We start from the raw sequence: 23,266 nt of genomic DNA, 5'->3' as shown, positions 1-23,266 counted from the left end.
TCTGGTTTTGTGCATTGCAATAGATTGCAGTGCTCTGTACATTTCAGAATGAGATCTTCCGAATCATTCCTTTTCTCGTTAAGTCTGGCAACACTTAGATGGCCCGTTTGTTTATAGAAATTTGTTGCATGATAATTGGCCTGTACAATGGACATTCCTAATCTCAGATTTAAAGTTAGCAATTGTTATATATTTAATACTGGTTAAGAAAAACATAACAACAACACAAAGTTGTCAAAGACAGTTCCCGTAGGGTGCATTATGTTGTAATCCGAATCATGTATTTATTTAGCTGTAATAATCGTTTAAAAGAAACTATAAAAAGCACCGGTGATGGTACATAGGGCAGTGAGAAGATGACAATTAGCATACATTGAAAAAGACAAAGTTGTGGTATGAATTGTACTAGTTGTATTAATGTGCAAATTAATAACAGAGTAGAGCAGTCATCACTAATACTTTTATAGCTGCAAAATATGATATTTTAACTCGGATTTGAGCCTCTGGAGAGAAAAGGGGTTGCCTGGCTATATCTGGTGGTAGGGACAGAATCATTTAAAGATTTTGGGGGCCCCACGAAAAACATATTTTGAAGCAAACTAAGTTAGAGGTAAGAGAGAAAGAGGTTCAGATAGAGAAAGAATATAAACAGAGGTTAAAGAGCGAGAATGGTCAGTGTCTACGGTCCCCCTTAGAAGGTGTGGGGGCTTTGGGCATCTGCCCACTCTGCCCATGCCCTAAAACATCTATGGGTTGGGAGTTCCAGTGATGGGGGAACATTGTTTACAACAAAACTTTTACCACGCACTACCATTACAACGCAGGAATTACAACGAAAGTCGCTACAACGACTTTCGCTGGAGGGCGCTGTTGGATAGGGAATACTTGAATTTTCTATCCAAGACCTTCCCTACTATCCACGGGGACTGGAGTTGTAATAGAAAATTTAATTATTCCACTATCCAGCGCCCCCCAACGCAAGTCGTTGTAACGACTTGCGTTGTAATACCTGCGTTGTAAAGGCATGCGTGGTAAAAGCATGCGTTGAAACGTCATACGACCCCAGTGATGGCGACCTACACGAAAAAAAGAGTGCAACTGGAAGGCAGTATACAACTTATAAACCTTTCCAAAAGTATGCCCTATAATCTGTCACAGCTGCGGATTTCCTACAATTTTCCTGGAAGCATTTAGTAAATTCCTAATGATGTCTATGTGAAGGCTTTCCACATGCGTAATTGTACATAGAGTACACTTGCGCATGCAAAAATCCCTTTGCATTGGTGAAATTGCACTTTTCGTTCTCTGCAGAGAAAATATTTCCCCCGTGGAGAAACCCGTGTTGCTATATTTGGGGATGTTCTCTTCTCATTTCTGCCTTGGACACTGATTTACTCTTATGTATCTGGGTCATGGCGAAATTTTTGAACACACACATATTTTCAAGTTTATACACGTTCCAAAACTTCTCATGGCATCCCTGCTCAGGAACACCCACTTCCCATAAACTGGTATGAGATAAGCCCATCCAAAAAAAAAATACAAAATATGACCAGCCGCGGCCCGTGGAGGGAGTTCCGGTGGGGCAAAAAGCCATTTTGCAATGCAGGGTGCGCTACGAAATTCGTTTAATTTATTAAATTGTTTACTTACCTCCAATTATCCATATTCCGGTTTTTGGCAGCCCCCACCCTGCCCCTCCCTTGTCCCGCTTTTCTGCCCCACCGGAACTCCCTCCACGGCCCATGGCTGAATATGACGTCATATTATGGAAATGTTTATGCATGACTCAAACGATTTATGAGTGCAAATGCACCTTTTGTCAATTCCCTACACTCATAAATCAAACTATTTGCACGTGGTAGATAAATGTTGCTAAGTGCAGAAATTATTTCTGTAAGACTGAGAGCACTGACTGAGCACTTTAGGGACCCTATTTGTAAATGTTGCATCTTGGGTCGACACACCAGTGAGAGTTCAGAGGCCTTTCTGATTTGACTAGACATCGGCTATGAAGCATTCATCTCTTTAATCCCAGAATCTGAGAGCCTTCTGATGCCCCTTTCAGCATCTGATCGTACTCACAGCATTTTCACCATCAAACATCTCACTTGAGAGCGTGGACTGGTCCATTCCGCAGACAAGCAGCCTTCACTGGACTCTGATTGCAGATCTTGCATGAGAGCATTTTAGAAATCACTGGAGTCTGAGGCTCTGATTCTGAGTTAGGGAAATGATTCAAATCAACATGCATGCTAGAGTTATCACACGCCTGCCAGATATTGCAAGCCAGACCTGCCGAAACTTATTGGAGAAAGAGGGAGGCCCAAAAAATGAAAGCATGCGCAATTTGGTGCCTTAAATATTATGCATGTCATGCCCAGGGCCACTGGAGTTAGGCAGCAGAGGAGGACCGAATTATGCGACAAGGTTAACTAAATTATGCTGTATAATGTGCCACATTTTGTGATAAAATATCTTAATCATTTTGACATTTTTACACATAGTAGAAGTGTCTTGGAAAAGAGTCCACCTTATTAGTACCAGTTTAACACCCAATTACAGCAATAAGCAACTGAAAGATGGCCTGTCAACCTTTGCCAAAAGCTTTCTGGTGCGCAAGAACCAGAGTCTCCATATTTTTTGTAGATTTTGTTCCGTTTGAGCTTGAAACAATTTTTTGGGTAACCTCTGCCAAATTTGCAGCAGACAATGGCTTATGTGGCAAATGCGGCAAATCCATAATAATATGAACATTTCTGAGACAGCAGAATCGCATAATTCCAGTGGCACAATTCTAGTGGCCCTGGTTAGGACTCATTTGCAAGTGAAAAACTTGGGCTATGAGGATATGAGGTGTTTATTGCTCCCGCTTAATCCTTTACCTCCTCCTTTTCTGATCTACATGGAATCGGGGCCTACGTGTGATAGTTACTTTACCTAGCATAAAAGTTCCCTCTAGATCATCATCTTGACCCCCTCCAATATTTTCACCTCCCTTCAGGTTTAGTGTATATTTTCCTGTAGGCCCCTCTAATATGCTACTCTAGGACCCTGTAGGTATGTATATACATACGTTTGTTTATATATGTGTATTTGTGTAGGGCAGAAGAGAGAGCAGCACAGGACGATCACAAGGGAGGAGCAGTCATGCCCTGCTCTTTTCTGGGCTGCACGGTCACAATGGCTATTTATATGGCACTCAACTATCATTTGGCTGCTTTTGAGAGGTATTCATAAAAAGGCAGGAAACGTCAGCCGGTGCCGTCAAATGTATCCCAGGACATTATTTTTATTTTTAATTACTCGGTGTTCACTCTAGCAGAGAAAGGCCCCACATGACGTTTGTGGCCGGGGCAGTGCAAAAGCTTCTGGCAGGTCTGGAGCCCTAAATCTGTATCAGAAGCGTAGCTGTATTTGATCCTGGTTAGGGCACCCATTATTTTGTACCCTAAATAATTTATAGTTAGTGAATTATTGTTCCTGTAAAGGTCAAAGGGCAGTCACGTTTCTGTATGTTGCAGAACATGTGCTGTGTGATAGAGAGTCTCAGAGGACACGGTCGGTGCGCTTCATAGGCGGCCACACTGTGTGAAAAGAAAAAGATGCTGGTGGCCTCAGAGAAGCTAGAGTCATACTGGAGCATGAATCAGCTTCCAGCCGCTTGCATACTATATATACCACATGCAGAACTATATAATGAACTTTTTATTCCGCCTAAAAACCGTGTGTATGTGGTTTTTCAAAGAAACCGCAGTATTAATGTGCAGAGCGGTTCGCCCTTGGGACTTCTTGGATTACTTTGGACAGTTATTTATTTATTTTTCTGCCCCAGTGAAAACCGTAGCGTGTTTTAAATGTCAGCGATGAAAGCTGGCCGCACCAAGATGAACTGTTTGAAAAGATCCCTTCCCTCGCGTCGGACTTCAAAGAGAGCGTGTTAGCAGGCGGCCTGCAGAACCAGCGGAAGAAGTCCGCATCCAGCACGTGCGCACAGCATCCCGCTTAAACATGGCGGCCTCAGAAAGTGAAGGGCGATTTATAGGAGAATGGGAAATGGCCCCTTGGCCGCCTTGGACCGGGCCAGACTTAATCTTTCCGGGGCCATAATGTGGTATTTGCTAGCAGTGTTTCCTTGTACAGTGTCGGAAACATGTGGTCAAAACGCCTCTAATCACAGCTGCCCAAAGGCCCGTTTAGATAACAGATGTTAAAGTCAAAGGTTAAGCCATTTAGGATTTTGATTGATGACATGTATTTATAGATGAAGTGGATAATGTGTTTGGAGACCATAGATTTAAATCCTCAAACAGTACATAACGGCCGGATTCACGAGATGCTAATGCCAATTGACACATTTAAGATTTGAATCGCGTTTTGAATCTTAAAACATATTATTATTATTTTTTAAACCGTCGACCGGGAATAAGAAAAATAGTTCGCTGACACTAAAAAAGCCTGACCCCTGACGCATTTGCATTCTTTTAAGATTACCATGTAGCAGCTGACATGCTGTTTACGTCAGAGAATATTGTTTGCTTATTTAAATAACCAATACATTATTCGTAGAGTGCTTTCCCACTATGGCAGATATGACATTTCTCAACCTTTAAGTGTTTGTTGCTTCTAGAAAATGTACTACCTGACAGCAAATTCTAAAATTGAATCCCACTTGTAAAATTAGTTAAAGATTAGTACACCCAAGCTGCATACATTGTAGGTAATTGGATTCTGTGACAAAATCCACTTCCACTAGAAATCATAAAAAAATTATAAATATAGTTATTTTTGCCTTGTTTATTTTGCAAGCATGAGCATTCACTAATTTCCACATTGCCCCAATTTTGAGAATGTCTCCTATTCTCATCAATCTAAAAACAAATGGCGAAAGACAAAATTATGTTTTTGGTGTCATAAAGCACACATTGCTAGCACCTGGTACTTAAGTGAAATGCTTTGTGTGTGAATACGCCCCTTGTGAAAAGGGCATAATGCCATCTCTCACAGTGAAGTTAGCCAATTGGGCTGACCTATTTCCCAATGCTGTAATGGGCCGAACAAAATGTGAATGACACAATAAAAGAGCATTGGTGGAAGAGCCCTGGCTGAAAGCCCCTATACGTAAGTATAATTTCATTAAAACCAAAAGGTTTTGGCTAACACCAGACCTAAAAATGCATCCTCCCCACAAGGGCATAAAACATATACCTAAGCAAAATTGAATAAAATACAGCCACATATCTGATTAAATGTAGCAGGATTTATTTACATACTATAGGCACACCCTGTTTAATGCAAAAACATCTGGCTTCCCTTTATATCACCCTCAAATGGGCAGAGCATTTGGACATCCTGTGCTAGAGGAACAAAACTGATGTGAATGCGTGATTAGCAGAAACATATAGAATGTATACATTTAATGGGTGGGAGTTGTATACCACCAAAATCTATCCTTTTGGACAGTTCGTAGTGATGAGTTTTCTAGCAGATGTTACGGTGATAGCACTTTGGGACACGCCATGGCTAGGTCAAACAAAGGGGTGAGCATTGAGTTCAGGGGTCCTGCCCTTTGTATCTGTGTTAGGGATTTGATTGGGTGACGAGTCAAGAGGGCTCATGTTAGAGAGTCATTTTCAGGCTCCTTTTGAAGGTGGGAGGTTTGGTAACAGAATGATGGGCGTATGAGTATGTGAGCTTCTCCATCTGATCTTGCAACTTCATGGCTTGTTTCGTGTAGATCTTGGAGAATTACTCTTTCCATGCTTGAGCTGCGATTCCAGGCGGGTTTGTAGTTGAGAAACAATTTTGGAATAGATAGCTGGTGGAGCCAAGGATGCAGACCCCACTCAGTCGCTATTGAAGGGTGAGGGCGCTTTTATGAGGTTTTGAGACATCAGAGTGCCAGGAAAAGTGAGGTATGTTACCCACTGGTATTTGTTTCTGCAAGATGATCCTGATCTGCCCAGGGTTCGAGAGTTTGGAGAGACTGGGCAGGCAACCAAAGTATGAAGTGTGACCGGGGGAAATATGAAACTGGTAACAAAAGGAGACTCAAACTCTTGTGTATTCTGGATTTGAGAGCACCACGTCCCAACAAGAAGAAGCCATGCAGAACAGTACATATCTTACACATTTATCACTTAAGTGTGCACGCACCTGCAAACTAGATACAGAATGGTTGAAGGTTTTTTTAAAGAATGGCTTCCTGAAATAAATGCTAGTTTAACCCTTTTGCGGCTAGGCCCCCCGTGCTAAGCCTTTTTTTTGGCTATTTGGGGTAGTTTGCTCTTAGGCCCCTGTAACGTTTTGACCACATAGGGTATCCACGCCAAATTTGTGTTCTTTTCTTCCAACATCTTGGGGAATTTAAAGGTACCCAGGGTTTATTGATTCCCATGCAGGGGACCCAGAAATCAGCTAAAATAGAGCTACATTTCTTTTTTTTGTGGAACAATGGGAAACAAGTGCTGCAAATGGTATTAACAAAGGGTTTGTGGTGCTGAAATCACCATCTTCCCAGCTTTCGGGGACTGACAGACTTTTGTCAGAAAACCAAAATGTTTTGCACAGTTTTTGCATGTTACTGGGACATAGCCTATTTTTGCTATTTTTTTGTGCTTTCAATCTCCTTCCAAGTAGTGGTAGAAATGGGTATGAAAGCAACAATGGATCCTGGGGAGCGATACATTTCAGAAAAGTAGACAACATTCAGAATTCAGCAAGGGGTCATTTGTGTAGATCCTTCAAGTTTTTTTTACAGAAACTAACAGTTGAAAATAAGAAAAATTGAAAATGAGTTGAAAAAACCCAGCCATTTGTGCCACCTTTTTCACCTGTAACTTCTTCTTGAAAGCAATATACCGTTACATACGCTGGACCCTTCTGGTTGTGGGGATATTTGTGTACTGGGTGTATATTGCAATTCATCTGGTAAAATAAAAAAAGAGAAAAATAGGTATGAAAGACACCTATGGATTTCTGAAATAGGAACACAATTTAGAGTTTAGAAGCAGTAGCTATTTGCACATCTCTGAAACTCTGGATACCCACACTAGCATGTGAATTATAGGGCATTTTTCAAAGTGACTTCTTTTTTACACATTGTCTCACATTTGGAAGGCAGAAATGCATCAAAAGTCAATAGGTAATAATAGTTGCTCTACAATTCTGTGTTCCCCTAAGTCTCCTGATAAAAATGGTACCTCACTTGTGTGGGTAGGCCTAGTGCCCGCAACAGGAAACAGCTCATTTCAGTTTCTATGCAATGACGTCTGCTCGACGTGCGTTCTGGTCAGACAGGAGTTGGATTCTGCCACCATGCAAAGAGAGGGCACTTAAGTGTCCTAAGGAGACCATATACTGGAACTGCATGACCAACTTGTGTGTGGGCACCAGAGGGATTCCCTTTTATGGTCTGCCAAAATGGCAGAAGGCTTCCTTGGCTGTACAGACCTCCAAGCCCCCCCCCCCCCCAAGTGCTGTGGCTAGCATTTTGGAGGTGCGTGGATGAGGCGGGAAGGGCTTTGCTCTCGAGTAGGGGACGGGTAATTTCATATTAAGAGTAGTGAAGCCTTTGAGGCTCACCGCCTAGATTACTCTTTCACAAACCATCCTGGGATGGCAAAGGTGTCCAGGTCCTTCGTCTCCCATCTTGTGGACATACTTTGATGACCAGACTCTTGTCTTGGTGGCAAAGGCTCAAGAGTCCCTCCTGAGCACTGGACTGCTGTGTCCTAAGCTGGCATTCACGCAGAGTGGCACCTGGGTACATGTCAGCTCACTTTTGACAGGAGAATCGTGTTGGGGTGAAAGGCTCAGTGTTTGACACCAAACACGACACAATTAGGTGGTACCATAATGGAGCTGGCTATCTCACGTTTGCTAAGTAGCCAGCCCATGTTATCCTATGGACGACCAGTCACTCACAGTAAAAACATGCTTTACAGGGTTACAAAGGGTATACATGTACTGAATTTGAATTTAAAATTTGAATTTGAATTTGAATTTTGAATTTAAAAACATTTATATAGCGCTCTACTACCATGCGGTTTCTTGGCGCTTAGATATGTACATATATATATATATATATATATATATATATATATATATATATATATATATATATATATATATATATATATATATATATATATATATATCCACACCATTAATATAATGCACCCTACCTCCTGGGCTAGACAAGGCATACCTTAAAGGCGACTTAATTATATGAAGACAGTAGTATGGCTCTGCAGCAGACAGGCTGCTCGTGCGGAGCTGAAATGGCAGTCCTGCAGTCAGACTTTTACTTGGGTGATACAGTGTGGCACAATAAAGTGTTGGAGGGGGAGGAGCCAAGCAGGCATCCGAAATGGCCGCATAGTCGCTCGGCTCCGCGAGCCCTTTCGCCCCACACGTCTATCCTGCCGAATATTTATTTTATTTATTTAATTTATATGGCGCGTTATAACCACCGGGGTCTCTAAGCGCTGTTTGTCCAGATTTACATAGTGAGGTATTGCATTCACTTATATCCTGACCCAGGGAGGCATACTTTGATAAAGGAAAGAAAACGAGCACCTACCGTTTGCTTCCGGAGCTCCTGCGTGCCGCCGATCCTGGGAATTATCCCCAACTGCTTTGCGGCCCACGCGATGGTGAGACCGGGGCGTTGATTAGGCGGGGCCTCCGGCCACAGATGCAGCACCAACGGCCGTTGATGGCGGCGGGGAGCCTGCCGGTGGGGGCCGATGACATGAAGGACCACTGCCAGCGGTGAAAATCCGAGCCGCTTGACGGGGACCCTTGAGGGGCCGTGTGGTGGCGCGGGATCGGAGGGGACGCTTGACTCCTGCCCCCTCCCCAAATTTTGCTGCCCGGGCATAGCCAAGGATTGCCCCGGACATAGGCGGGCGACTCCCGGGGCCCGGCGGGACTTTAGCCTTTTGGTGGCTCTCCTTTCTGGACCCTGCCCCACAGTTCGTTTGCCCTGGGGACGCATCCCGCGGTGCCCTCACAGTAAGGCCTGGTCCCTGAATATGGTGAAGAAGGACGGGGCTGACTGGATTAAGATGGCGGCTGGTGCCATTCTCCACGGCTCACGTCCAGGTCGGGCGGCTGTTGCAAGGATGGGGCCGGGATGCTCGCAACGCACAACGGAGTTCACACCCTGGGACTTGTTGGCTGCCCTAATAGTTTTGCACGAGACTATTGATTGCCATGTCCGAGACCTGGGTGCAAGGATGGATGCCATTGCTGTTTCGCCATCTATGGAGGCCACGGTCCTATCCCAGGGGTCGGCCGATGAAATTGCTGCTGTCTCCATGGAGGAGGTTTCGGATTCTCGGGGGCACCTTGGGCGGCTTGAAGACCGGGCTCCCGTGCCCGTGCGGACCGTCTTGATTGCTTGTATGACTGTATCCTTGGGACACATGTCCGGCTGGCGGCTGGGGGTGAAGCGCTGTTTTCCTCCTTGGACTGGCCTGGGTATGTTGCGGTGGTGGCCGGACTGTTTGACTCTCCTCTCCCGGATGATGTTATTATTTGCCAGCTTTGGGAGGTTCATGGGACCGGCGTTGTTGTTGCCTGATCTTTGCTATCTATATTTGGACGGATTTGGATTACTATGCTCTTTTATGGCTTCGCCCCGTCCGGGCCCATCCATTCTGTTTGGACCCTCAAGACTGTGTTTCACATTGATTAATGAGAGGACTTCGGGCGGTACTACTGCCAGACAGGGTCAGGCATGAGGTGGCCTACATTCTATTTGCTTTATTACTGACAGACGGTGCAGTGGGTATTTTTGATCGATATTTCATTGTTCTTGTGCTCGGGATCTGTTATTCTTTCTTATGGTATTGTTTCCTTTTTGGGATTTCCGTAGTGTAGGGGTGAAGGGCGGGGCCGGCGGCGCGATGAGGGCCCTCCTCCGCTTCTTTTCTCTTCTTTTCTTCCTTTTCTCTATCTTTCTATATTTCGGGTTCTATTAGGGCGACAGGCACGCGGCTGGGGAGTAGGCCATGGCCTTCGGCGGGTGTGCAGGGTGGGGGGTTGCGGGATGGGTGTTAGATTAGTATTTGTTTCTATGGCCCTTTAGTCTTTCTTCTCTTTTAGTGTTGTCGTCGCCCATGTTCCTTGCGGTGTGTTTGTAGTTGAGGGGCGGGGTTCAGACTCGTTACAAGGTGGGGCTGCGCTTCCACTTCTCCTGTTATGTATATTTTATCCCCTGATGCCCCCCCGTATTGCTACTGTTCCAAATATCCTGATTCGCACACTATCGCGGGACTGGGTACGACCGTGCGGCACTTTTTCTTAGTTCTTTATTTGAAAATGAACCTTTTACATCCTGATTCAATGCTGTGGTGTTCACTTCCAAATTATGTGCTGTTATCGTATTATCCTGGGCTCCGAACTGTTACAATTATGCGTATTGCTTGCAATGTTTTGATTTTGTCTAGCGGCCGGCCGTGATGGTTGTAGGCCCATACCTGTAATCACATGTGCTACAAATAAAGGTTCACCAAAAAAAAAAAATAATAAATAAATAAAAATAAAGTGTTGGAACCCTGGTGACCCATATTATCGCCCTTGCCCTGGGCACTACTGGTACTATATACTAGATAGTACCTTGCCAATTGGGTTTACCAATTCACAGTTACGTTTTGGGGAGAGAGCATGCACTGGCACTGGGGCCTGGTTAGCAGGTCCCAGTACACTATCAGAGTCAAAAACCAGCATGTAGCAGCTCTAATGGGGGCACACAGTGTGGGGGGGCATCTGTAAAGAAGCCTAGTTTCCAACACTCCTATTAAAGCTGGATGGGAATACCAGGACAGTGCTGAGTAGTGGAAGTTAAGTGGTTAAGTGAGACAAATGCAGTGAATGAAGCAAAGAAAGAAAGCATATGTAACATTGAAAAATGGCAAAGTGGGCTGCTAATAGAACAAGGGGACGAGACACAAGTAAGCATGAAAAATAAAGTTAGAAGAAAATAAAGAAATATTGTATATGGGAACTGTCTAAAGGGGAAGCCAAGTTGGAAGGAAAGTGGGGTGGAAAGGTGGAAGGAAGGAAAAATGAAAAGAAGGAAAGGTAAAAGGATTGAAGGCTGAAAAAGTGAATGAATGCTGTAAGGACAGATGGAAGGGTGAAAGGATAAATTGTTAAATGGATGGAGGGAACAGTGAAACATGGATGAAAGGATGGATATGCTGATAGGTGGATGGAAGGAATAGTGAAAGGATGAATGGATGAAAGAGTGAAAGAATATATAGGAGGGTGGATGAATCATTTAGTGTGTGAATGAAATAGTCATTAGATGAATGTAATTGAGAAAGGAAGTTCAGAGAGCGAAAGGATGACTGGATAAGTGAATAAAAAAGTGGGAGGATGAATGGCTGGCTCGATTGATTTAAGGGTGAAGGGAACTATTCTAGGAATGGTCAGGCTTACATGCTTTGTTCACATGGTTCCATTAAAGCGTTGGTTCAAAGTTGGAGGTTTTCTAATTTTCTGGCTACTCACTTGACTGAAGAACAGCCTCTCCTTCAGCACTGCCCTTACCCTATGTCCCATCTACCTCTCTGATACTCCTACCACTCCTGACCCCACTCACTCCACTTTCCCCACTCTCTTCCTAAGCCCCTCCCTTCTACCTAATTACACTACACTTGACTTTTGTAAAGTGCTCCATTGCTTTGTAGTGAGGTTGCATTATGGAAGTCACATGCCTACATACAAATAATGCTCTTAAAGCAAAGCTCATGGCAAACCAGAATACAGGAACATTAAACTCTTTAGTAACAGGACTTTCTCTTCCAGGGGATCCTCATCAATAGTCCTAAGCACATGAATATTCCCGCTCATGTGCGGGACCCCGGAAAACATATATCATATATATGTAGCTCTACATATATGTATGTATACATATATTCGGATGTATGTCAGTACAACGCGATCTTTTAGATCGCGGTACTTGACAACGCGGGCATTACAACGCAAGTCGTTACAACGACTTGCGTTGGAGGGTGCGGATTTTAGAATATTATAATTTTATATTCCAACACCAGTCCACGTAACAGTAGGGAAGGTGTTGGAATATAAAATTACAACATTCCTTGTCCAACAGCGCCATCCAGCGCAAGTCGTAGTAACGACTCGCGTTGTAATGGCATCGTTGTAAAGGCACTGCGGTGTGAACACCGCGTTGTAAACGATGTTTACCTATATAAATACCCACAATGTAGTCCTCTCTGGAAGAGCTGAACAAAGCTGCAATAGAAAATCTTTGCACATAAACATTCCAATAAAAAGCAGGTAGAAAGAAAAACCTTTGTAAACTGCTTTATTATACAGTAGAAAAGGTAATCCTGCAAGGAAAATGAAAGCATTGTCTACACATAGGCTGCATTGTAGAAAAAACCATAGAGTAGAAAGCTGAAAAGCTAACTCATATAGACAGTAACATAAAACTGGCACCATGCCTTTAAGGCAGCCATGACCCCTAGCTCCCATCATACCTCAAGGGTGACAGTTAGGTCAGTTGTTTTTTCCGGCTCCTTCTGACAGGACCCTGGTTCCTACAGCTCTCTTCTTTCTGATTTTTGTCAGAAATTATTTCACTTTTTGAAGTGAAACCGCTTTACTTCGACGTTTTTTCTGTGTTGAAGTGTTTTTCAGCTGTTTATGAAGGGTTTTGGCATTTATTTCCACTCAGAAATGCCTTCCCTTTTTGATGCTTGCCCTTCCTGTGGCAAAAAGAAGGCAAAAACAGACTCTTATTCAGTCTGTATTTTATGTTTGCCTTCAGATCATGATCCTCACACCTGCCAGCATTGCCAGCTCCTGTCCAAGAGAACTTTAAAGGACAGGGAGAGGATTCGCCTCTATGGCCTTGCAGAGAGAAGATCCAGCACCAGAGGCAGGTCACCGCTGAGGAAGAAGAAGGAGAGAGCTTCCACAAGTAAGATTCCTGTGTGCTCTCCATCGGCGTCGGGCTCGGCGCCTTGAATCTCTTCTTCACCGTCAAAAACGGCAACGAAAAGTCCATCGGCGGCGGGCTCGCCGTCGAGAGAAGACCGGTCGTCGTCGAGGATCACAGGTACATCGAGACCTCTGCCGTCGTCAACCGGGCTACGATCGGAGTCGAGGCAGTGATCTCCGATGGTGCGGGCTCGCACAACGTCGAGAGATAGGTCTCCGTCGAGGCGGTGTTCGACGTCGAGGCATGCTCTGTCGTCGCACAGTCACCGGCGATCGACGTCGAAGCGTAGAACTCCGTCGACGTCAACCAGGCGATTGTCGACGTCGAGTCAAGTTCCGCCGTCGCAGGATCATCAGCGACCGGCGTCGAAACATACCTCTCCGTCGACGTCGTCCAAACGGCGTTCAACGTCAAGACAGGTACCATCTCCTCCGTCGGCATCAGGGCGGCGTTCGACGTTGAGGTCCAGATCCCCTTTGGTGTCACATTCGACGTCGAGACCAAGGAAGTCGACGTCGAGGAATCGCTCAACGTCGAGAACGGTTTCTCCGTCAAACAGGTCTTCGGGGAGGTCTAAGGCACGCTCTTCCTCAAGGGCAAGATCTAGAGGCTCCAAGCATTCGGCGTCACATCATGCAACGTTGAGGCATTCCAGATCAACATCAAGGAGACACTCAGGATCCAGAGTCGTCCCCATTATGGTGACACAGAGCAGATCAACGTCACAACAGACATCTCATCGCTCTTCGCGACGGAGGTCGCACTCAAGAACCCATGGGGCCTCTTTGCATTTGGCCCGAAGTTCCCCACAGACAATTTCTTCATCTTGCAGTGTTTCTGTGCAGTCCAGAGGACCTGCAGGTTCTCCTGCGAAAAATCCTCAGAGGAGACAGAAATCCCCTTCGATTCACCTCTCTCCCAGGTGGATGCAACCCCTACATCTATGGAAGTCAGCATCAGCGGGTGGACCGCAAAGGGCGGCTGAGTACTCAAGCCCTTTACATAGGTCTGCATTGCAGAGTTTGGTGCAGGAAGCAGATAAATCGCCTCACACATGCACCAGAGAACACCGAGGCAGGTCACCTGATCGGAGGTCTGCACATGGGCATCGTAAAAGGCGACGTTCACCATCTTGGTCGTCTACGTCAACGCGCTCATCTAAGAGGGATTATTCTTCCACCCTCACGGATAGTCCGCCCAGCAGAGTGTCACCCATTGATGACGTGAACACTTTCCACGATGTGTTATCCAGAGGGGCACAGAAGTTGGGCATTACCATGGCCACAACTCAAACGACCACGTCAATTATCTTTGAAACTCTGCACCAAAGATCGCTTTTGAGACCGTTGCTCCCTTTGGTACCGGGAGTCATCGAACCGGTGTTGGATGTTTTTCTGGCTCCAACATCAGCAAAAGCAGCTCCTGTACGGATCCTAAAGAAATACAAACCGGCGGCTTCGGATCCTCTGTTTCTGAGATACAATCCTCCACCTGACTCAGTAATAATTGCGGCAGCGAAGAAAACATATTCAGTGGCATCTTGGTCCTCCATTCCACCTGATAAAGACAGCAAAGCCCAGGACTCTTGGGGAGGAAAGTCTGTGGTTCAGCTGCTTCCACCCTACAGGTTTCCAACGCTGGAGCCCTCTTGGGGCGATACAATAGATCCCTGTGGGACTCTTTAGGTCGGTTTAATGAGAAGCTCCCAAAGGAAGACCAGCAGGACTTCTCAGAAATTATCCACGAAGGGTCTTTGGTTTCTAACCAAGTAATAAGCACGGCAGCGGATGGAGTATCTCTGGCAGCTCATTCATATGCCCATGGCGTTTGTGCACGCCGCTCCTCTTGGTTGCGTCTCACTGCATTGAAGCCTGATGCCCAACAACGCATAATGAATCTGCCCTTCTCCGGTACCTCTCTGTTTGGCACCCATACAGACGAGGAGATGGGAAGGATGAAGGCGGAATTGGACACTTTAAAAGCAGTGGGCCTTGAAAAAAAGAAAGAGTTCAAGAAGCGTTGCAAGCCGTACAATCGCAAAGGTAACCCGCAGAGGGTTCAAACCCCTCAATGGTCACAAAATAAACAGAGAAAATCCCAATATCAAGGCCAGCGCTCATCTAGAGGAAGAGGAGGATGCCAGCAGCAATCCTCCTCCACACCCAAAGCAGGAGGGAAGCAATGAGTCAATGCTTCAACCACCACCGTTGCGCACTCCAGTCGGAGGAAGTATAGCACACTACGCTCAAGAGTGGTGCACTATAACAAAAGACCAGTGGGTGCACAATATACTAGCCAATGGATTCGCACTACGTTTTTGCACTGCCCCAAAAGACTATCCTCCGATAAAATCCAGACAACATCATTTGGTCCTTCTGCGTCAAGAAGTGGCGACCTGTCTTAAAAAAACAAGCAATAGAAGTAGTCCCATCACTGCAGAGAGGAAAAGGAATCTATTCCAGATACTTCCTTGTCCGGAAAAAAGACCAACCGGACAAGTTCAGACCCATCTTAGATCTGCGGTATCTAAACAAATGCATCAAAAAAGAAAAATTTCGGATGCTATCTCCATAAAATTTTCCCGCACCTAAAGAAAGGCGATTGGATGTGCTCAGTGGATCTTCAGGATGCATATTTCCACATCCCGATCACAACCCAACATCGCAAGTTCCTACGTTTCACTGTAGGGAAGGAACATTACCAATTTAATTGTTTTGCCCTTCGGCCTGAAGTCAGCTCCAAGGGTATTCACAAAGTGCATGGCGGTAGTAGCGGCATTCTTACATCGTCAGGGCCTGCACGTCTACCATACCTAGACGATTGGCTGCTAAAAGAATCATCTCCTCTCTTGGTACGGGAGCATCTTCACATGTGTCTGAACCTTCTTCATCATTTGGGCCTTCATGCCAATCTGGACAAATCAGTCCTTCAGCCGACCCAGTCGATCCACTATCTGGAGGCCACTATCGACTCCGTCCAAGGAAAAGTGTTTCCTTCGGCGGAAAGACTGTCATCAATGAAGATCAAAGGAAACATGATTCTTCAAACTCCTCAGCCATCAGTGAGACAGGTGGCTTCTCTGCTGGATTCCATGGCCTCCTGCATTTTTCTCATACCCAACACCAGCTTGAGGATGAGACCACTTCAGCAGTAACTGGAAGACAAATGGAGTCAGTCATCAGGTCAGTGGAACGACCGGATTCTACTCTCCCTCATTGCGAAGAAATCCATCCTCTGGTGGATCCATCCACAGAATCTCATGGTGGGAGTTCTGTTTCATCAGCCTACGCCTGTGCAATCCCTGATCACAGACACCTCTCTTCAGGGCTGGGGTGCACATCTGGGTCCCCTTCAAAGACAGGGGAGATGGACCCCCAACGAGCAGACTTACCATATCCACATGCTCGAACTGCGGGCAGTCCACTTGGTTCTCAAGGCTTTTCAACCAGCCATTCAGTCAGATTCAATATTGATTCAAACGGACAACACAACTACCATGTACTATTTAAGCAAACAAGGTGGAACACGCTCTCGTCCTCTGTCTCTCGAGGCCCAAGCAATTTGGCACTGGCTGCTAGCTAGGAACCTGTCGATAACGGCAGTCCATCTGCTGGGAGAGCAGAATGTTCAAGCAGGCTCCCTAAGTCGTCACTTCCAAGAGCAATAAGCCTGGATGCTCAACGACGACGTAGTAGAAGACATTTTCCGGCAGTGGGGTCATCCCAGCCTCGACCTCTTGGCAGACGAAGACAACAAGAAATACCGCAAGAACCTCATACTCTATGAAGTGGAAGAGGTTTTATTTGTGGTGTGTTCAGAAGGGTTGGAATCGGGTTACTGGTGAAGAAGAGGTCATCCTACCATACTTACTCTATATGGCCAAGTCTGTTTTAAAATACTCTTCTATAAAGGTACATTACGGCTTATCGTAAGTCTCCTAACCAACCTTCATTTTTTCAGCTTCAGGTGGTTAAGGATTTCCTACAAGGGCTAAAGAAGGTTTACCCTCCTGTGAGACCTCCCTCTCCACCTTGGGAGTTGAATTTGGTATTGTGCAAGTTGATGGACCCTCCCTTTGAGCCCATTCATAAAGCATCTCTGCAACACCTGTCGTGGAAAGTGGTGTTCCTGGTGGCAATCACTTCTGCGCGCAGAAGTAGCGAAATTCAGGCTTTGTCATCTAAAGAGCCCTATACAGTTTTCCATCATAATAGAGTGGTTATGCAAACCCACCCTTCCTTTCTACCTAAGGTTGTGTCGGAGTTCCATGTAAATCAGACAATCTCTTTGCCCTCTTTCTTTCCAAACCCTATGACTCCAGCGGAGAGAATTCTGCATTCGCTGGACCTTAACAGGGTTCTCGAGTTTTACTTGGAAGCCACGAAATCTGTGAGAAAGTCTGACCATTTGTTTGTAAACTATGGTTCGGTCAGAACAGGTTTTGGTGCTTCTAAACGGACCATCGCAAGATGGATAGTCTCTTGTATAAAGTTACCGTACCAGTTGGCAAACAAACCTTTGCTCACTACCCCTAAGGCTCACTCAACTAGGGGCAAAGCGGCAACAGTAGCTTTTTTGCATAATGTACAGATGGCCGAGATTTGCAAAGCGGCAACTTGGAAATCGGTTCACACATTACCAGGCATTACTGTCTGAATTCAGACTCCAGAGCAGATACCCAAGTGGGACAGGCTTCCTTGCGGAATCTGTTCAAGTGTTGAGACTTGAGAGTCTGTGTTCGCCTAATGGCAGTTTTCTGATGTCTGAATAATTCTCTGTCTACTTGCCCGCAGGATCAGGGGATGGCTTGCTATTCTATTCATGTGCTTATGACTATTGATGAGGATCCCGTGGAAGAGAAGGATTAGTTACTTACCTGTAATCTTAGTTCTCTACCAGGGATATCCTCATCAAAGTCATAAGCAACCCACCAGCCTCCCCGGGCAAGTAGTCATGTGAAATATATATATGTTTTTAAAAATGGTCTGCGGTTATCCGCAAAGAGCAACTGACCTAACTGTCACCCCTGAGGCATGATGGGAGCTAGGGGCCATGGCTGCCTTAAAGGCACGGTGCCAGTTTATGTTACTGTCTATATGAGTTAGCTTTTCAGCTTTCTAATCTATGGTTTTTTCTACAGTGCAGCCTATGTGCTGACAATACTTTCATTTTCCGCGCAGGATGACCTTTTCTACTGTATAATAAAGCAGTTTACAAAGGTTTTTCTTTCTACCTGCTTTTTATTGGAATGTTTATGTGCAAAGATTTTCTATTGCAGCATTGTTCAGCTCTTCCAGAGAGGACTGCATTGTGGGTGTTTATATATGTATATATACATATATGTAGAGCTACATATAGATGATATATGTTTTCCGGGGTCCCACATATGGGCGGGAATATTCACGTGCTTATGACTTTGATGAGGATACCCCTGGAAGAGAACTAGGATTACAGGTAAGTAACTAATCCATCCATGATGCAGCTGTCCTCATGGATGTTAGTATTACACTACAAGCTGCGCCTCATATATATTAGCATTACACCACCTCAAACTCTCCTTCCGTCTTATCAACAGATTGATGTAATCTCCTACTTTCTTATGCTGATGTATAATCTTGCTAACCTATATACAGCAATGTGGGTGTCTTTTTTACTTGGTTGTTTTCTCATGCCCAGCCTCATAACACTTAGTATGCAACATTATTTTTAAAGGAATTCTTGTTAAATAATTCCTGATTCCACTTGAGATAATGAAGTCTTTCTCAAGTTTTAGGATCATGTTTTTTTGCCTGAATTTTCATTGAAGGTCTCCTTAATTCATCTCAAAAACTCGTTGATAGGTCAGTTATGTTGTATGATCCAAGTGCTGATGCAGTTAAGTGCAGGCAAGGTAACAAGGTTCAATCTATTCTTTGACACTTCCTATTGTAATTGCTCCTCAGGGGTACAATCTTTAGCTTTGTTGTTTGGCTTCTAGTCTGTTACAAGGCGTGTCCGGAAAAATTATTATCCTGGTCATCCAGGAAACTCTTTACCCAACACCCCCTAGCAAAAATGAGATTGCATTCTACTAGGTTAGATTCTCAGGGTGAACATGTTTAAATAGCTTTGGCTTTAAGTGTCCAACCTTCAAATCGAGACAGAGTTACTGTAGCTGGCACAGAATGGGTTAAATGAGTTTGACGTTCTCTGTGAGTCCTAATAGTCTCCCCACTATGAGGACCGTTGAAACCAGCCTGCATGGCATTGAACACTTAGATCTGGGTAGATGATTCCGCTGTTTCTATTCTAGTACCACGGCATCCATGGTTTACTAATTTTTTTCTTTCATCCGGACGGAATTTTGAAACATGATCTAATGAATGATAACCAAAGTTCCTTCTTACTTAAAGAAATTGCTCTTCTGTTTTAGTCACCCTACTCAACTAAAGGCGATGGCTTGGAGAGCGCAACTTTAAAAACGCTTTAATACAGTGAAGGTGCTTATATTGCTAGGGTACACTGCTGATAGTTGATAAAAACAATAATAATAGTTCATCTAATTGGTTAGCTTTTATGTTAACTATCTATACAAAAGATGGACTATTACAAATCCTCAGATGGCATGCAATCTTATAAAAGTACTCTGTATTCCCATGAAAACTGACCTTGGCTTAAAACTTCCAATTGTTGCCTCTTACTTTCTTTCAAATGAACCTCTACTTACATTCCATCCTCTGCATGCCTCCGCTCTTTGAGCATAGCCTACTTTAAATTACATTCATGCTTGCCTTACTCCTTATTATTGTGATTCTGCAAAGTGCTTGAGTCTCATTTTGGGGATCACAACCTCTCCTTTAAAAGTCATACCCATGCATCCTATATATTAATGCCGCCAACCATTTGCATGAATTACACATGGCTCAGCCACTAACTCCGCCTAATTTAATCTACCAAATAGAAACTGAAGTAAATGCATGGAGTGATTTCCTTAAGATCAAAAGACTAATCCTAATAACCATTGACCCACTGGAAAAAACACTAACCTTGGGTTCTGCAACAACAGAATGCTCGGTATAAAGTGATTCGATGCTTCATCAGGGGTAGTAAGCACTATATAAATGCAATTACAAAACAGCATTTAAACACATTGTTTTATAGTAATGCTTTTGGTTAGTGGGCCGGTTTGACTCCACATTTGCTTACGGCAATGAGGTAATCAACAGAACCCTAGGTGCCAGACACACTTACTTACTAGTGGCTCACTGTCATAACTTTCATGAATGCGAATGTACGTTTTTAATGTATGACATTATTGTGTGCTTTTAATAGGATCACACCTAGACAAATTGTCAGCTTGCCAATCAGAACTCACTCAAAACTTCCACAAGAGCAAGCTTCTGTCTCTCTCTTTCTTCCTCATTCCTTCGTATTTGTTACTCCCCGTCCTTCCATCTTTCTTTTTCTGCCTCCTATATCTTGTAGTCTTAGTTTCCATCATCATCCCAAGCATCTAGCTCGGTCTTTTTCTTCCCACAGCACACTTTCGTCTCTCTCATTTGGATTTCTCTCCATCTTTGCATCCTTTCTCTCGCTTACCAGACTCTTTCATTCCCTTACCTTTCTCTCTTTGCCTGTGGCTCTGATGTGGCTACTTCATTAATCCCCAGGAAGCTGAAGAGAGTGAAGGAGATATCAGCGAGGCCAAAAGCAGTCCTGGTAAAAATACTTAAACCAGCCTGCACCTTTTCTGTCCCTCTCTACCTGATCTATCTCTCTCTTTCCAACTATCCACTCTCTCTCTCTTCTTCTCTCCTCTCTCTCTTCTTCTCTGATCACTCTCATTCTCTTCCCCTCTGTCTCCTTCGAAGCCCCCTGTGTCTGTTGTAAATAATCTCTGGGAGCTGGAGAAAATGTCATATGCATCAGCAGTGGTCTTAGTTTTCAAAACCAGCCTCCAATGGCTCCAGCCCACAGGGGTAATGTCCTGTGGTTTCAAAACAAGCCTCCAATGACTCCAGTCCACCAGGGTAATGTCCTGGGGAATAAAAGACCAGGCTAGCTCCATGTGGCAGTGGCGGGCATGACTCTTCAAAAACTGGTTTCAAGGGCTCCACCCCGCAGAGAAATGCTTTATGACAGAGGTTCTTATCCTGTGGTTCAGGAACCCCTGGGGTCTACCATGCCTACACGTTGGGGTGGGTGGGGAATCTTCAAAGGCTTAGAAAATTAAACAAAATTAATGGATTAATAAAGTGTATATAAATAAAGAAGCAACATTGAAAATTTTGAAACCTTCCATAAATGAGAAGAAATATGAAATTGCAGACTAAAAATGAAGTTGATGTCCTCAGATTGATTCATGGAGGCAGTGCAAATGCATCAAACAGAATATATTATGGGTGTTGGGTAGCGTCAGTTGATTTTAAAAACCTTCCCATTAAAATAAATTTTTTGATTTGTTACATTTATTTGTGAATTAAATATACTATTTTATCGTTTGTATATGTGTTCGATGAATGAATGCTTGTTTGTGTATTTTTGGGTATTATTTGGATGTTCAATTCATCAAAATGCTTTAATTGAGGTACCCAGATTCCAGGTAATGATTACGCGAGTGTCCATAGAAGTCAATAGGTTAAGAACCACTGCTCTATGAGATAAATCAGTCTGGCCTAGACCCTACATAACAAGAAAACACCCCAAGAAACAATAAACAAAATTTTGCAGGGCTTTCAATTGGAAATTAAGATATGATAAGGGATCCTGACTTGATGTTGGGTGACAAGAGGAATCAACATTACTTGCATTTCCGTTTTTACATCTTCCAAAATAATGTTTAACCAATGTCAGGCTGTTCATAACAGTTTGCATTTTCCTCTGAAGAAGACAGCATGTCTTTTGATTTTAAGTGGAGCAGAAGTATGCATGGATAGGTTGACAGCAGAATATATAATATAGTATGGTATAGTATAGAAGTATGCATCGATAGGTTGACAGCAGAATATATAATATAGTATGGTATAGTATAGTATAGAATAGTGTAATATAATATAATGCAATGCAATGTAATTTAATATTTGATCAGAGTTATAGATAGGAAAATTGCCCCATCAAGAGCAACTCTACCCAGTTACCTTTGCGTTGCATAAAGCAATGTAGATACTCTTCAGACACCTGATTGACTCACTTTGTCAAGGTGATAACTACAAGAAAAACTGACCTTTATTCAAGAGCTTTATGCGAAGATTTTCAAAATTATGATACAATGTGTGTTAAATGATCAGATACAAAGATAATCAATGCAAACAGGCTATATTCTGAAGATGTAATCAAGTAATTAGCTATACAAGTATAGCAATATAGTATTGTCAACCCAAGGCTGTAATAAAAACTCTTGGATGCAATATACTTGGGAAGTTAACAAATCTTCTTAATTGTGAATGCCCAATTCACATTTTTAAATGAAGGCACGTGAAATAAGCATGGGCGAATTTTGCGGATCTCGCGTTCGCGAATTTTGCGGATTTGCGAACTCGCAATCCGCAAAATCCGCGAATTCCCGCGAATTTGCGGATTTTTTTTTTTTGTGTGTTTTTTTTTTTTTTTTGTGTGTTGATACGGAAGTCGGACTTTTTTGTGTGATGATACGGAAGTCGGACTTCCGTATCATCGTGAAGTCGGCGCGCTGCCATTGCGCACACCGCCTGCTGCCAACTCGGATCGCGAGTAAACAAGACTATTATCTCCTAGCAAAGACTATCGAGTCCCAGTGTATATGCTTAATACGGAATACACACGACTCAAGTTCTAATATAATTGAAGTCCTCCTTCATCACAAGATAGGAACTGATGGCAGCACCCTTTAAATTCTGCCAAGAGGACACCGAGGTACCAGCCCTTCGTTTCATTATTGCTTATAAACCACTAGGAGGCTGATGTTAAACGCTTGAAAAGGTTTTAAAAGAAAGCATATACAGGCAATACACTCTTACTGTCCTGATGATGATCCCAGTTCACTAGGAGCCGGGGATCGAAACGCCGTCGACACTTATTCCAATTGTGTAACCTGTCCATTGTGTTTATACTGTTACATGAATTGGTTGTCTGAACTTGCAGTGCTAATATGTAATTGATGCAAGGGACAATTGGCTCCGCAGCTCTTTTTTGCCTGATATTCTTCACCTTCTTTTTCCTTGCTCTCTTCCTACTCTTGAATTTTTCTTGAGTGCACTTTTTTTGGATAGGTACAGGCTTGTACCCTATTTATTGTCACATTAGACCTTCTTGATGGTCTTTTAAATT

The 23,266-nt window shown here is 43.9% G+C and overlaps 1 protein-coding gene across 1 annotated transcript in view; it reads left to right on the top strand.

Moving 5' to 3' along the window:
* Positions 1-23,266, top strand: part of GLIS1 (GLIS family zinc finger 1) — a 1,492,284-nt gene that overhangs the window by 1,243,305 nt on the left and 225,713 nt on the right. The gene's annotated exons all lie outside the window — the stretch shown is intronic.

The sequence above is a fragment of the Lissotriton vulgaris genome, chromosome 1_1, assembly GCF_964263255.1.
Source record: "Lissotriton vulgaris chromosome 1_1, aLisVul1.2, whole genome shotgun sequence".
Lineage (NCBI taxonomy): Eukaryota > Metazoa > Chordata > Amphibia > Caudata > Salamandridae > Lissotriton > Lissotriton vulgaris.
This window is presented reverse-complemented; position numbering and strand designations above follow the sequence as displayed.